Source organism: Papaver somniferum, chromosome 7, assembly GCF_003573695.1.
Source record: "Papaver somniferum cultivar HN1 chromosome 7, ASM357369v1, whole genome shotgun sequence".
Taxonomy (NCBI): domain Eukaryota; kingdom Viridiplantae; phylum Streptophyta; class Magnoliopsida; order Ranunculales; family Papaveraceae; genus Papaver; species Papaver somniferum.
The window spans coordinates 77,271,970-77,285,771 of NC_039364.1; the positions used below are offsets into that span (position 1 = coordinate 77,271,970).

The window sequence follows — 13,802 nt, forward strand, 5'->3', positions numbered from 1 at the left end:
CATTTCTGGGGTGCCTTTAGTACTTTTCTCCGGGGTGTAAATCATCACTTTTTTGAGCTCATTTCGCCGCAAAGGCTTATTTCTCTAAAAACATCTACAAAAACACAAAATAACACAATAAGTACTTAATCAAGTCTAACAATATAGAATATTGAGAACAAAATAGACACATAAATGCGTCTATCAGAGACCACGACACATCTCATGAATACTGAGCAATTTCAGTAATTATACATGCTCCTGATCCGGCAATCGGACGAGTATGGAGATTCATGTCTCGCATGAAAGCTCATACCATAAAATCTCTGACTGAGAAGGCTGTCTCTCAGAGTGTATGTTGATGTGTAGTCTCTCAGCTGAGACCACGATACATCTCATAAATACTGAGCAATTTCAGTAATTGTTTTATATATAATCGAAAGATTGGACGGCTCCTAGACAGATTGCCTGCTAGTATAAAGCGATAACGTCTTCAGGATGCAACCTGGTTTTCCCTGACTATATAAGAGAAATATGATGCTCCAGCAAGCTCATATTACTCCACCCTCAGATAATTAATGCTCTTAGACATCATGCCTGCTAGTATAGAGCCATCAAGTTAATTATCTCTAATCGTCTGAATATTCTACGATTCTTCATAATCGTCACTTCAATTTGTGGTTCTTCCCAGCAGAATTCCACGGGTTAGTGATAAATATTCAACGCACAGGCATCTGAACACCGAATAAGCCCTGACTAAAATGGTGCAAGTGTACTTATCAATAATGCACAGACCAGCATTTGAATGCACAAACGAGCATTTCAAAAATACGAATGAACGATGAACCTATGCAAAATAGGAAGGAAAAATAATAATAATAAAATATTAGCAAAGGCGCCAGGGACTGGGCTCACCAGCCGGTCGGTCATGCCGTGACCAGTCCCACGCCCAATTTTATATTTTATTATTTTTCCCTGATCTCATGAAAATTCTCTCGTTCGAGCAAATCTCCTTCGATTCAAGGAAAATTCTTTAATCTCATGATATTTCTTTATGTCAAGAAAATAATAAAATTAGGGAAAGGTGTCACGGGACCGAGCACCATCCGTCCGGCCATGCCCTAGCCGTGGCCGGCCCACACCCACGTCCCTATTATTTTTATTATTTATCTCAATCCATGAAAATTCCCTGATTTCATGAATTTTCCCTAAAACCATGAAAATTCTCTGATTTTATGAATTTTCCCTAAACCCATGAAAAATATTATAAAATTAAGAAAACTCGTGGGACCGGGTCCTAGCCGGCCGGTCATGCCCTAGCCGGTCCCACATGCCTCTTATTTTATTATTTTTATTTGTTTTGTTTTCCTCATTCCATGAAAACTCCCTGATTTCAACAAAATACATTGGTTTCAACAAATCTCTCTGATTTTATGAAAATTCTCTAAAATCATGAAAATTACATAAAATTGGGAAGAGTGCCCTGGGTCCGTGCCCGTTGGCCGGTCGGCCATGCCTTGGCCATTTCCGGTCCCACACTCCATCACTCCGTATTTTATTATTATTTTATTTCTCTCATCTCATGGAAGTTCCTTAATTTCATAAAACTCTCCGGTTTCATGGGATTTCCCTAAATTCAGAGAAAATACGCAAAATTACATAAAACTGGGAAAGTGTGGGACCGTGCTTGTCAGCCGGCCTACCATGCCCTAGCCGTGGCCGGTCTCGCACCTTGCAATTCCCTGTTTTATTTATTATTTTTCATCATCTTATGTATTTTTCCTAGTTTCAGCAAAACCCTGGATTCTGCATATTTTCTCAAAATGTTGCTCAAACGCGCATCAGAAAATATTGAAACTCTCAGGACTGAGACATGGACACTATGGTGACATGGGCACATCCCCTTGACCGACCAAGGGTGACCCTAAGGATTGCAAACAGCCGGTCCCACACGTTTTAATGATTTTAACCTAATTTGCTCAATTTCTCATATTAGGTTCAAACTCTTTCCAAACAATTGGGGGTTTGCTCAAACGACCATCAATTGGTCCCACGGCCACCAAGAGCCGATCCCATGACCTCTTGGTCGGTCCCTCATCTTTTCATGGCTAGGTTTTATTATATGTCGCTCACACGAGCATTATTTTAATAAATGATTAAACCAGCATTTAATCATTCTTTCACCAACTGGTCCTCAAGAGACTTTGGTATTTTGCTCATTCGAGCATCTGGGCGCTACATGGTGGATTCATCATCCCATGTAGCCGGTCCCTGCTTCACTCGGCGGTTGATTTTGAATAAATCATCATTTCATTAAAATTAGGGTTTTTGAATCCAGGGCTCTGCAAAAACATGATTCTGAGCAGATTAAAAACTGATAATTTTATGTTGATTCCATGATCAACATTTTTATTTATTATACTCGACCCAGCAGTCAGTATCTTAAATTAATATTTTATTTGGTCCTGCTACCAACAATTCATCAAATGAGCAATATTCGCTCAAACCGGCAATATTTGCTCGAATTAGCAATATTTGCTCGAACCAGAAATATTTTCTTAGATTCAAGAATATTGGTTCAACTATCAATATTCAACAATTCAGCAACACAGTTTGTTCGTCTTTGGTAATCAACATAATAATACCTCGTCTCAGCAGACATATTTAATTCACGAGTTTCAGAACATTTGCAAATCATGTTCAACTCAGCAATACATGGACTCATCGTTCCATAAAGTCAGCAACTGACTCCACAATCACGAGATATCAATCGTGTCACATGGAGGATATTAACTAGGGTTTTGGTCTGGCGGCGGCACGTGTGTTCACCCACGACGAGAATGTGAGCAAGTCGTGCAATCAGTTGGAAGAGTCAGCAAAGTAGTGGGTGGAAAATTAACCAAGTCTCCGCACGATGAGCAACTAGTTTTAACACGATTTCCCACTTCCCACTCTCTGATTCCAGCAACTGTCACACTTCATGGGATCATGGTGTTTTTAATTTAGTAATATAGAAAGACCTCTGAATCATGATTGAAAGGACAAGATTCAAATACTCGAACATTCTTCTAAACAAGCAATTTCTCGGCAAGTTCATACAGACAATCCTTCGTCTACACGAACACATCGTCTGAGCAATCACTCTCAATTGAGTAAAAAATTTCAATCATTGAGAGCGTTCTTACGCCGAATTCACAACACAACTACAATCTCAGATCACCATTGATCCCACACATTTCTCAGCTTCCCTCCTACAGATCAACCCATCCTCTCTTGTGTCCGAATTGACTCTGGAACGACCATTGTTCTTGGTTTAGGCCGGAGTCCTACAGATTGATCTCTCGAACTTAAAACACTCCCTTCTTGCAGTGCATCTGTGTGAGGTTCAACATTTCGCTCGGTTCAAGGAGTCTCCACACGGACGTCTCCCCAATTCCGTAAAAACCAGAAAATCGTTTTTCCCCATCTACACCTGTAGACGTCGATATTTGGTAAACTTGTTTTGGCCGTTGTTGATGGTGGTTTTTAGTTCAAGGCTAAATTTGTAAAAGTCTATCTACCTAACCGCCATCAGATGTAGTAGATATTGATATGTCTATATTCCACAGGGAATTTGGAGAATATATCAAATTCTGATGAGTGCCTATGTCTTTCTTCATATTATATTGAAACTCAAGCTCCTAGATGAATTGTTCACTAGTATAGAGCCTAATGAGTGTATAAGCTCCTAGCTGCATTACACACAAATCCCGGAGCCTGCTGAGTACTTTTCTTGTGCTTATGTTCCCCGGCAGAACCCTTAATATTGGTATAGCATGAAGGATTTGTGTTCACTCGCAACAGAGTAGCACGGACCTCCAAGTACCAAGGTTAAGTCCCTTGCACAAAATACTCAGTCAGAAAGCAAAGAATAAACAGAACCGCGGAGTAGGAGCAACAACAAGGGAAGCGTGGCCATGCCCTAGGCCATCCGACGCCACTTGGCCACGCCCTATGCTACCCAACTGACCCTAATTCCTTTGTCGACCAATAAGATCGCTTTAAACCTACCACTCTTCCATGAGTTGTGGTTGGGCCCATACTTGTCGGCCCTATTCCCCATCGACCAATCAGGTAGCATTAAACCTTCCACGTGCACCAAAAGGGTGGCCACGCCCGTGCTTGGCCGTCCCCTTACTTTTATTGACCAATCAGGTTGCTCCAAACCTGCCACAGCTTTAAAAGAGATGGAAACTGTGTCAAGAGGTCGCTTTACTAAGTTGGCTTCCCAAAAACCGCGCCAACATACTAACGGCATGCTAAACATGCCAAAACGAGCATGCCAGGCGCACATGCCAAACGGGCATGCCAAGTACACATGCCAAACGTGCCACTTACCGTGGCAACATGCCAAAACGTACCCACTCTCTGTTCGTGACCAGCATCACAACAAACTTCAATTTTGGCTAGCCTAACCGTAAGCGCGGCCATGCTCTAGTGGCGGTGAATGGAACCCTAAATTCTAATCGTGGCACAAAACTATGTCGCCTCGGTCCCACAACATGCCACAAGCCGTGCGGACTTAGGAAAACCTAAAAAAGGCGCCACGCCACAGCCACCCGTGGAAATATTTGCTCATGTGACCGTTTCTACATGGTGGCCTGCCTATGGCTCCTCTAGCACCGTTTGTATAAAATGCCATGCCACGGCCACCTACCGCATGACGCATGCGCTAATTAGGGTTTCGGCATACCAAGCTCTAATTTAGGCGAAGTTTCTACGCCAACCAAGCCAGATAATGTTCCACAAAGCATTGGGATTGATGTGACCACTGAAACTAATGTTTCCATACCACATTGGAGTCTAACACCAATGTGCCAAAATCTAGTGACCATGGCTACGCCAGGCACTACTTGCACCATCGTGCTGCTGGAATGCACAGGCTATGCCAGCCATTCCACCGTGCCACTGGCATGCACGAACTATGCCAGCCATGCCGCAGTGCCACTGGCATGCGCTAAAGGCGCCACTGTACCATTATCAGGCGCCAACAATATGTGGCCATAATCAATGGCTACCCTTCCTCATGAGATGCAATCTTGGCCATCCAAGTTCGCCACCGAACTGACAGACATGTAGCAAGTTTTAGGCGACCAGCCGAGATGAGCCTAAATCTAGTAGCCATGGATACGCCAGGCGCCACTTGCACCTCTGTGCCACTGACATGCACAAACTATGTCAGCCATGCCGCAGTGCCACTGGTATACGCTAAAAATGCCACTATGCCATTGTCAGGCATCAACATGGCGTGGCCATAATCGATGGATACCCTTCCTCACAAGATATAATCTCGGACGTCCAAGTTCGCTACCGAACTGACAGGCCTGTGGCAAGTTTTAGGCGACCAACCAAGATGAGCCTAATAGCATCACATGCTATTTTTCTGCGGCAAGTCTCTTGACTTTGACTTGCCGCACGTAGCAAACTGCTACATGTTTTCCAAAAAAACGCTCGAGATATCAAACATGTCACAAACTGGGGGATACTCATCAGGGTATTGGTCTGGCGGTTTACAACGTGCGACGTGAAATACGCCTGTTACAAGAAAGTGTCATGAAGCGGGACGATTAAGGGTGGCAAGAAGTAACGGGTGGATCCACTTCCTTCATCATGGAAGTACGGTTTCTGGCGGTTACACACTCTTCCATCACTCAATCGTTCCACTTCCTACGAGACCAGGGTACGTTTTATTATGGCTTGTATAAATAGGTTTCACCTATTTCCACCAAAGGACAAGTTTTTAGTCAGCAACAACATAGTATCCAGAAATCACCAAAGAACTGATAGCTTTCTGCAAGCCAGTTCCACTTTCTGATACAAGTCATAAAATAGCCACACCTTCAGAATTAACCATTCTGGTCTCAACACTTTCTTCGCTTCCCTCCCTAAGACTAACCCTTCTTCTTCACTTTGTGACCGAAGCAAGCCTAGAACGTCCATTTCTTGGTTTAGGCCAGGATTCTTTATATTGATCTGTCGAATCAAAAGTACTCTCGTGCAGTGCATTGTTTAGGGTCTAGACTTGTTTCTCATCCACACACTCAAATTTACAAAAAACAGCAGAAACAGTTTTCACCCACAAACAATTGGCGACCACAGTGGGAGATCAAATCTCTCGGTTGCAAATTCAATTCCCAATTTCATTTTCATCCCAATTGGTCTTAGGCCAAATTCAAACCCATATTCAATTTCCTAAATTTCTCAAGATAGTTGATCTTAGGAATGCATCAGATACCCTCAATCCCAATTTTACTTCTCTTAGCACCGAAAATACTTCACATGTTATTCCTTAATCCGTTCTTTCATTCAAAACCATTTTCGGGGCTATGGAGTCTCGATATTTAACGACTATTCATGATTTGACGAAAATCCTGAATGATATTGTCGAGAATCAAGCTGCTATTGTCAAGACACAGCACGGAGTATTTACGCTTTTGAAAGCGCTCACTGATCAACTGTCAAAGGAACCAACGCGTATTCATTCTGTGGGAAGCGCTATCAACCATTCATTTTGGATCAATGCTGATGGTGGTAGTCATTTTTCCAAGATTCATATTCCTACTCCTAGTGAGGAGGATGAAGCCTATGGTCACGCTGAATGGAAAGGTATCCACCAAGCTAACTTGTCTGCTCATGAAGATCAAAAGATGTTTCCTCAAGATCAGAAAGAAGACTCGTGGGATTTATCACATTCTCATCAGAGTCCTCGCAATGAAAAGGTGATTTTATTATGTGCATCCTTCCTGGAAAATATCAATTCTCATATTGCATCAGAAGCTGCTAAGAGATCCGCTGCTGATTTACTCAGTCGATCCGAACCGTTCAAGAATAAAGAAGCTCGTAAAGACGTTCAGGAAAGAAGGCGTCTTTCTAATAAAATATCCAACCTCCAGTCAATATCTAATGAACGGAGAAAGAGAAAAACTCCAGCAGCTGAACTACAACCCAAACGTGTGGCACCAGCGCATCAGATGGCTTCACCCCAGAAGGTCGCGGCTAAGGTTCCTATGCAACAACAAGAAACTGGATATACTGCTCCAAACTCCCCGTTTCCAATCGAGAAAGTAATCGAACTCTTGGAAGTATGGACTCAAGACGATGCCATCAAACTACCTCATGTTAGGCGCCTACCAACTGAAGAACAAATGGAAAATCCCAAGTATTGACATTACCACAGGTTCGTCAGTCATCCTACCAGTGAATGCAATGCTCTGAAACGCATCGTCCAAGAAAAGATAGATTCAGGGGAATTGCGCCCGGGGACTGAAGATCCTCCGTCTTTTCGTGGATCGACATAAAGATGTTACACAGATAATAAAGGACGACTGTGGCCTTCTCGCGGCCAGGATTGCGTCACACAATAAACTCGGATTTGCAACCTGAAAATTCAGTGTGGAGAGACCCTAAGCGAATAGAGTATGTAGCCGTATCGGACGAGAGCAAAAAGGGAATGGCCAACACCAATGTACCACCCACAAGCGCAGTCAGCACGTCCCATGGTGTTACATCCTCTACCACCAACACCAGCGGCACCAGAAGCATCCCTTCTGACGTGACGCCTCTTATTACCAGAGCCGGCGCTACTCCTAATATTTTTTCGAGCATGACCGCCTCCAATCATCACCAGAGTTGTCACCACTTCTTCGTCAGAACGAGAGACTGGAGGAGCCATGTAGCGCCCCCAAAGCTAGCAGTTGACCAATCCAAGAGATTAACTAATAAAGAGGCACTAAGAATCTAAATCATTTACTTAAACATTCAATTAAGAAATCTTCTACAAAACTTAACCCAAAATTAACCCCGCTCAGAAATATATATACAAGATCTCCTCTCAATTGATACATATATAATAGTCATTTGGATTGCAAATAAAATATACCACATAATAATCATAGCAGAAGTAATCTAACAAACGAAATCAACGCCTCGAAGCTTTCGCTGCGCAACTCTGATTTGTCTCTGAAACTGAAAATGGGAATGGGTGAGCACATCATCCCTAAAAGGGGTGCCCAGCAAGAATAACAATTAACTTTAAAGAAATCATGAGAAAGATTTGGAAAGCAATTCATGTTTTCCCAAACATCAAAGTGACTAAGTTATTAGAAATGCACAAATGATTTATATGGACAAACTCCTTCTTCAAACAATATATAGTAGTGATGTCGGGTTTTTCCACACCTACATAGCTATATTGATGTCGGGTTGTTCCACACCTAATAAGCATAAAAGCTGAATTCATGTAGATATAAATGAAGGAGCGTATCCTATATACCACACGTGGAAATTCTCATTTACCATAACAACTCATATTGACAACAAAAAATTACAGGTCCTTTCCAATTCATGGAAAGATTCAAAAAATCAATAGAACAATCATAACACAAACTAAACAATGGATGGAATGCACAACTGATAATGCATGAGTTTGTTAAACATAAAATTTTGTAAAAGAAACAACAAAGGTTTCAAAAGAGTTAAAAGTATTCCCACCTCTTTTGATGACAAGCCAAGACTAGCTCGAGATCCACGATCCACCGGTTCATCCTTTGAATCGATCATTGTCAATAGACTAACTGTTAATCATACAAGCACTCTAAGAATCTAGCCAAAATGGCTCACACAAGAATAATACAAGTCTATCTAATGGTTCTAAGTCCATTTATGACTTTACACCTTTTGATTCTCTATCTTTTCTCTACCTAAGGGTTTGCTAATCCAATTAGGTTGATTATATAGTTCATTCGATATTTCTAACGAATATCTACAACTTTGTAGAAGAAACCAAAGGGTAATCAGACCATAAGGGTCCGATTCATCAAACTAAGAATATAAGACACTAAGCCCAAGTCCACTAGACTCACCCATTACACAAGTGCTGACCCAACTGGGTCAACTAACGGTCAATGATGGTCAAATGGTTCAACTAACAGTCAACATCCAGTCAAAGGTCAAAGTCCAGGGCAAATGGTCAAGTCTAAATCGGTCAATTGAGTCAACTCGATCCAACTCAGGTAATAGGGTCAACTCGACTCAGTCAGATTAACTGAGTCATCTAAACAAAACTGAGTTAGACTCAATAAGCTCAGTCATATAGGCTAAGGGTTCTTCTTACACAACTGCAACTCTAATTCTACAACCTAACTCAGGTTCACTTCAATCTAATAATGCAATACTTGAATCATTCAAATAAACTTCAAAATGAATTACAAAGATAATACAGCCTACCTGCAATTGCAGCTTTTAGCTTTTACTGAACTAACAACTATAATCCTACACTGCTCATACCAACATCCATTTCATCCTTAGCTTGATACTATCAGCACCAGTCACCAACAGTTCATCTCTAAAACCAACCAACACACCTCATCATCATTTAAGATACAAACTCCAATAACTTCAATGCTGTCATTCAAAACACAACAACACCATCACCAGTTGCAATTCAGTACCTCCAACAGTTCAACAATACCATCATGTGCAATCCATTCTCTTATCTCAAATACATACCCAACACCAAACCACTACCACCAATCCACAACACCAACTCTGCTCAACACAAACTCAGTTCATACTTACATCCCCTGCAACCTCAACAATATAAACACTAACAACATTACCACTTCTGCACATTCAAACAATCACTACATCCATCTTAACCAACTCAGGTACTTGTCCAACCTTTTAAAAACTAATTCATCTTCTCCACCAATCCATTTCAATTTCAATCCACAGAAACATCATTTCCAACTGCAAAACTCTAACTCAGTTTAGTTCAACACCACTAATTACAAATCAAATGCATACTGTAACACTCTCCTGCAATACCATCTTACCATCAAGTCAATATTACTCATACCTTTTCCCTATATTCGACTCATCACCTCGGATGAAACTTCATAATTAGTAACTTCAATACCCTAACTATAAAATCAATCTTCATTATTAACACAACTCGGTCTCAATCAATAATTCACATCAAACCCGCTTCTAATCATCCTTATAGAATATCAATTTCAACTTCATTCTTTGTAACTCAACTTGAAACCCGAACTCTTAAATTGGGGAAGAACATGAGAAACCCTAATTTCCTTTGAAATCAAAATTAAATCCACACAAACATTTCTACTTCATACCTGATTAAAACCCATCACTAGTTACTCCATTAAATACTCAAATTCGTACAATTTGATCTTCATTTCAAAAGAACCCTAATTAATTAAATCTGAAGTACCTTTTCATGTTGAATCTTAATCAACCATTTAAATCGAAACCACCACCATCCCAAGGTTCTCAACTGAATCATCATCTTCTCTTGATTTCCTTATCTCCAAAACAAAATATAATTCTCGATTTACAGCAGCAACTCAAACCTCTTCTTCCCGTGATCAAAAAACCGTGACATCAACACCTACTTCTTATATTCAACAAGAAAAAGATTCACATGAATTATTATCAAAATAGTCCAGCTCAATCCATTGGAAATGAGATCGACAGAGAAACGGAGAGGAAGAACAGAGAAGAAGAAAGAAGAAGAAGAAAGAGAATAAAAGGAATAAAATGATCATTCTCTCGATCGGTTTCTGGAGATAAGACCAAGGAAAACACTAAAGAAGCTACAAAATTGATAAGGGGAGGCAAGACGGTTTGTCTAAAAAATGACTAATCTGCCCTTCATACTCAACCGATGATAACTTCTTCTTCCGGTGTCTGAATGACAAGTTTGCGCAGTCCATTCCGCACAACTTTTCGAGACCTATACAATGATACTAGTTTCGTATTTAGATCGTTGTTAGATTATTTTCTATTAATTAACTTTAGTGTTAAAATTAGTCGGAATATCAATGACTAATACGTCTCTTGACTAGTATAATAGCGTTGACGAGCTTGAGGGTCTTTACATTCTCCCCACCTTATAAATTTTCGTCCTCGAAAATTAAATCATCCTCCTGGTCTTAAAAAACTCCCCACCTTAAAGGAAAATCCATCTCTTGTCTAAGCGCAAACAACAAAATAGAACACAAACTTATATGGCTTTTCACAACTACGATTTGTGGCTCTAGGTTCAACTACACTGATTTAAATTCTATCAAATAGGGAAGTCTAAGTTTCTTATACTAATCTTTATAATGGAAAACTATAAATTATAGTCTTTTAAGTTCTCTAAAATAATTTCTATTTTATAAAATACCCGTCTCTAACTTCAAGGAAGAATCCTATGAATCTTTCCAATTGAATTTATAATTATCGGTTTTCTAAAAGATTTAAGTCATACTAAACGTCTATGATCGGTCACCTCTGAATGCAGTTTCCCTGTCAAGGTTGGCCAGTCCCAACAATGCCTTCCTACGAACAGAGAGAACACAACCTTCACTATTCCCCAGTGCTGGATTAACAAAACCTTAACTTACTAAGATTAACGAATCACTAAATTTCTATCATAATTGGTGTCACCTAAAAATTTTACTTCAAAAATATATACACAAATAAGCAAAAAAATTTAATACACTAAACAGATCTTTTAGTTATTGATAGTTTTTAGTGATTAAGATTTTATCTCACAAACCCAACTCAGTTCTAAACTAGTCTAACAATCAATCTGGCACTGGCTAATACTATTATTACCCACGTAATATATAATAGTGAGATCTGATACCAATATTGTAGCGCCCCCAAATATAGAAGTTGACCAATCCAAGAGGTTAACTAATAAAGAGTCACTAAGAATCTAAAATCATTTACTTAAACATTCAATTAAGAAATCTTCTACAAAACTTAACCCAAACTTAACCCCGCTCAGAAATATATATACAAGATCTCCTCTCAATTGATACATATATAATAGTTATTTGGATTGCAAATAAAATATACCACATAATAATCATAGCAGAATTAATCTAACAAACAAAATCAATGCCTCGAAGCTTTCGCTGCGCAACTCCGATCTGTCTCTGAAATTGAAAATGGGAATGGGTGAGCACATCATCCCTAAAAGGGGTGCCTAGCAGGAATAACAATTAACTTTAAAGAAATCATGAGCAAGATTTGGAAAGCAATTCATATTTTCCCAAACATCAAAGTGACTAAGTCACTGGAAATGCACAAACAATGTATATGGACAAACTCCTTCTTCAAACAATATATAATAGTGATGTCGGGTTTTTCCACACGTACATAGATATATTGATGCCGGGTTGTTCCACACCTAATAAGCATAAAAGCTGAATTCATGTAGATATAAACGAAGGAGCGTATCTTATATACCACACGTGGAAATTCTCATTTCCCATAACAATTCATATTGGCAACAAAACATTACAGGTCCTTTCCAATTCATGGAAAGATTCAAAGAATCAATAGAACAATCATAACACAAATTAAACAATGGATGGAATGCACAACTGATAATGCATGAGTTTGTTAAACATAAACTTTTGTAAAAGAAACAACAATGGTTTCAAAAGAGTTAAAAGTATTCCCACTTCTTTTGATGACAAGCCACGCCTAGCTCGAGATCCACGATACACCGGTTCATCCTTTGAATCGATTGTTGTTAATAGACTAACTGTTAATCATACAAGCACTCTAAGAATCTAGCCAAATTACTCGAATCATACAAGTCTATCTAATGGTTCTAAATCCATTTATGACTTTACACCTTTTGATTCTCTATCTTTTCTCTATCTAAGGGTTTGCTAATCCAATTAGGTTGATTATATAGTTCATTCGATAGGTCTAACGAATATCTACAACTTTGTAGAAGAAACCAAAGGGTAATCAGACCATAAGGGTCCAATTCATGAAACTAAGAATATAAGACACTAAGCCCAAGTCCACTAGAATCATCCCATTATACAAGTGCTGACCCAACTGGGTCATCTAACGGTCAATGATGGTCAAATGGTTCAACTAACAGTCAACGTCCAGTCAAAGGTCAACTCGACTCAGTCAGATTAACTGAGTTAGCTAAACAAAACTGAGTTAGACTCAATAAGCTCAGTCAGACAAGCCAAGGGTTCTTCTTACACAACTGCAACTCTAATTCTACAACCTAACTCAAGTTCACTTCAATCTAATAATGCAATACTTGAATCATTCAAATAAACTTCAAAATGAATTACAAAGATAATACAGCTTACCTGCAATTGCAGCTTTTAGCTTTTACTGAACTAACAACTATAATCCTACACTGCTCATACCAACATCCATTTACGCCTTAGCTTGATACTATCAGCACCAGTCACCAACAGTTCAGCTCTAACAACCAACCAACACACCTCATCATCATTTAAAATACAAACTCCAATAACTTCAATGCTGTCATTCAAAACACAACAGCACCATCACCAGTTGCAATACAGTACCTCCACCAGTTCAACAATACCATCATGTGCAATCCATTCTTATCTCAAATACATACCCAACACCAAACCACTACCACCAATCTACAACACCAACTCTGCTCAACACAAACTCAGTTCATACTTACATCCCCTGCAACCTCAACAATATAAACACTAACAACATTACCACTTCTGCACATTCAAACAAACATTACATCCATCTTAACCAACTCAGATACTTGTCCAACCTTTTTAAAACTAATTCATATTCTCCACCAATCTAGTTCAATTTCAATCCACAACAATATCATTTCCAACTGAAAAACTCTAACTCAGTTTAGTTCAACACCAATAATTAAAAATCAAATACATACTGCAACCCTTTCCTGCAATACCATCTCACCATCAAGTCAAGATTACTCATACCTTTACCCTATCTTCGAC

The 13,802-nt window shown here is 39.5% G+C and overlaps 1 long non-coding RNA gene across 1 annotated transcript; it reads right to left on the minus strand.

Moving 5' to 3' along the window:
• Positions 1 to 7,786: 7,786 nt before the first annotated feature.
• LOC113297682 lies at positions 7,787 to 10,554 on the minus strand. Its single transcript, XR_003333586.1, has 3 exons — positions 9,244 to 10,554; positions 8,509 to 8,591; positions 7,787 to 7,983 (listed from the first exon to the last, which is right to left on the minus strand). It is a non-coding gene; the product is annotated as an uncharacterized LOC113297682 (long non-coding RNA).
• Between the last annotated feature and the right edge of the window lie 3,248 nt (positions 10,555 to 13,802).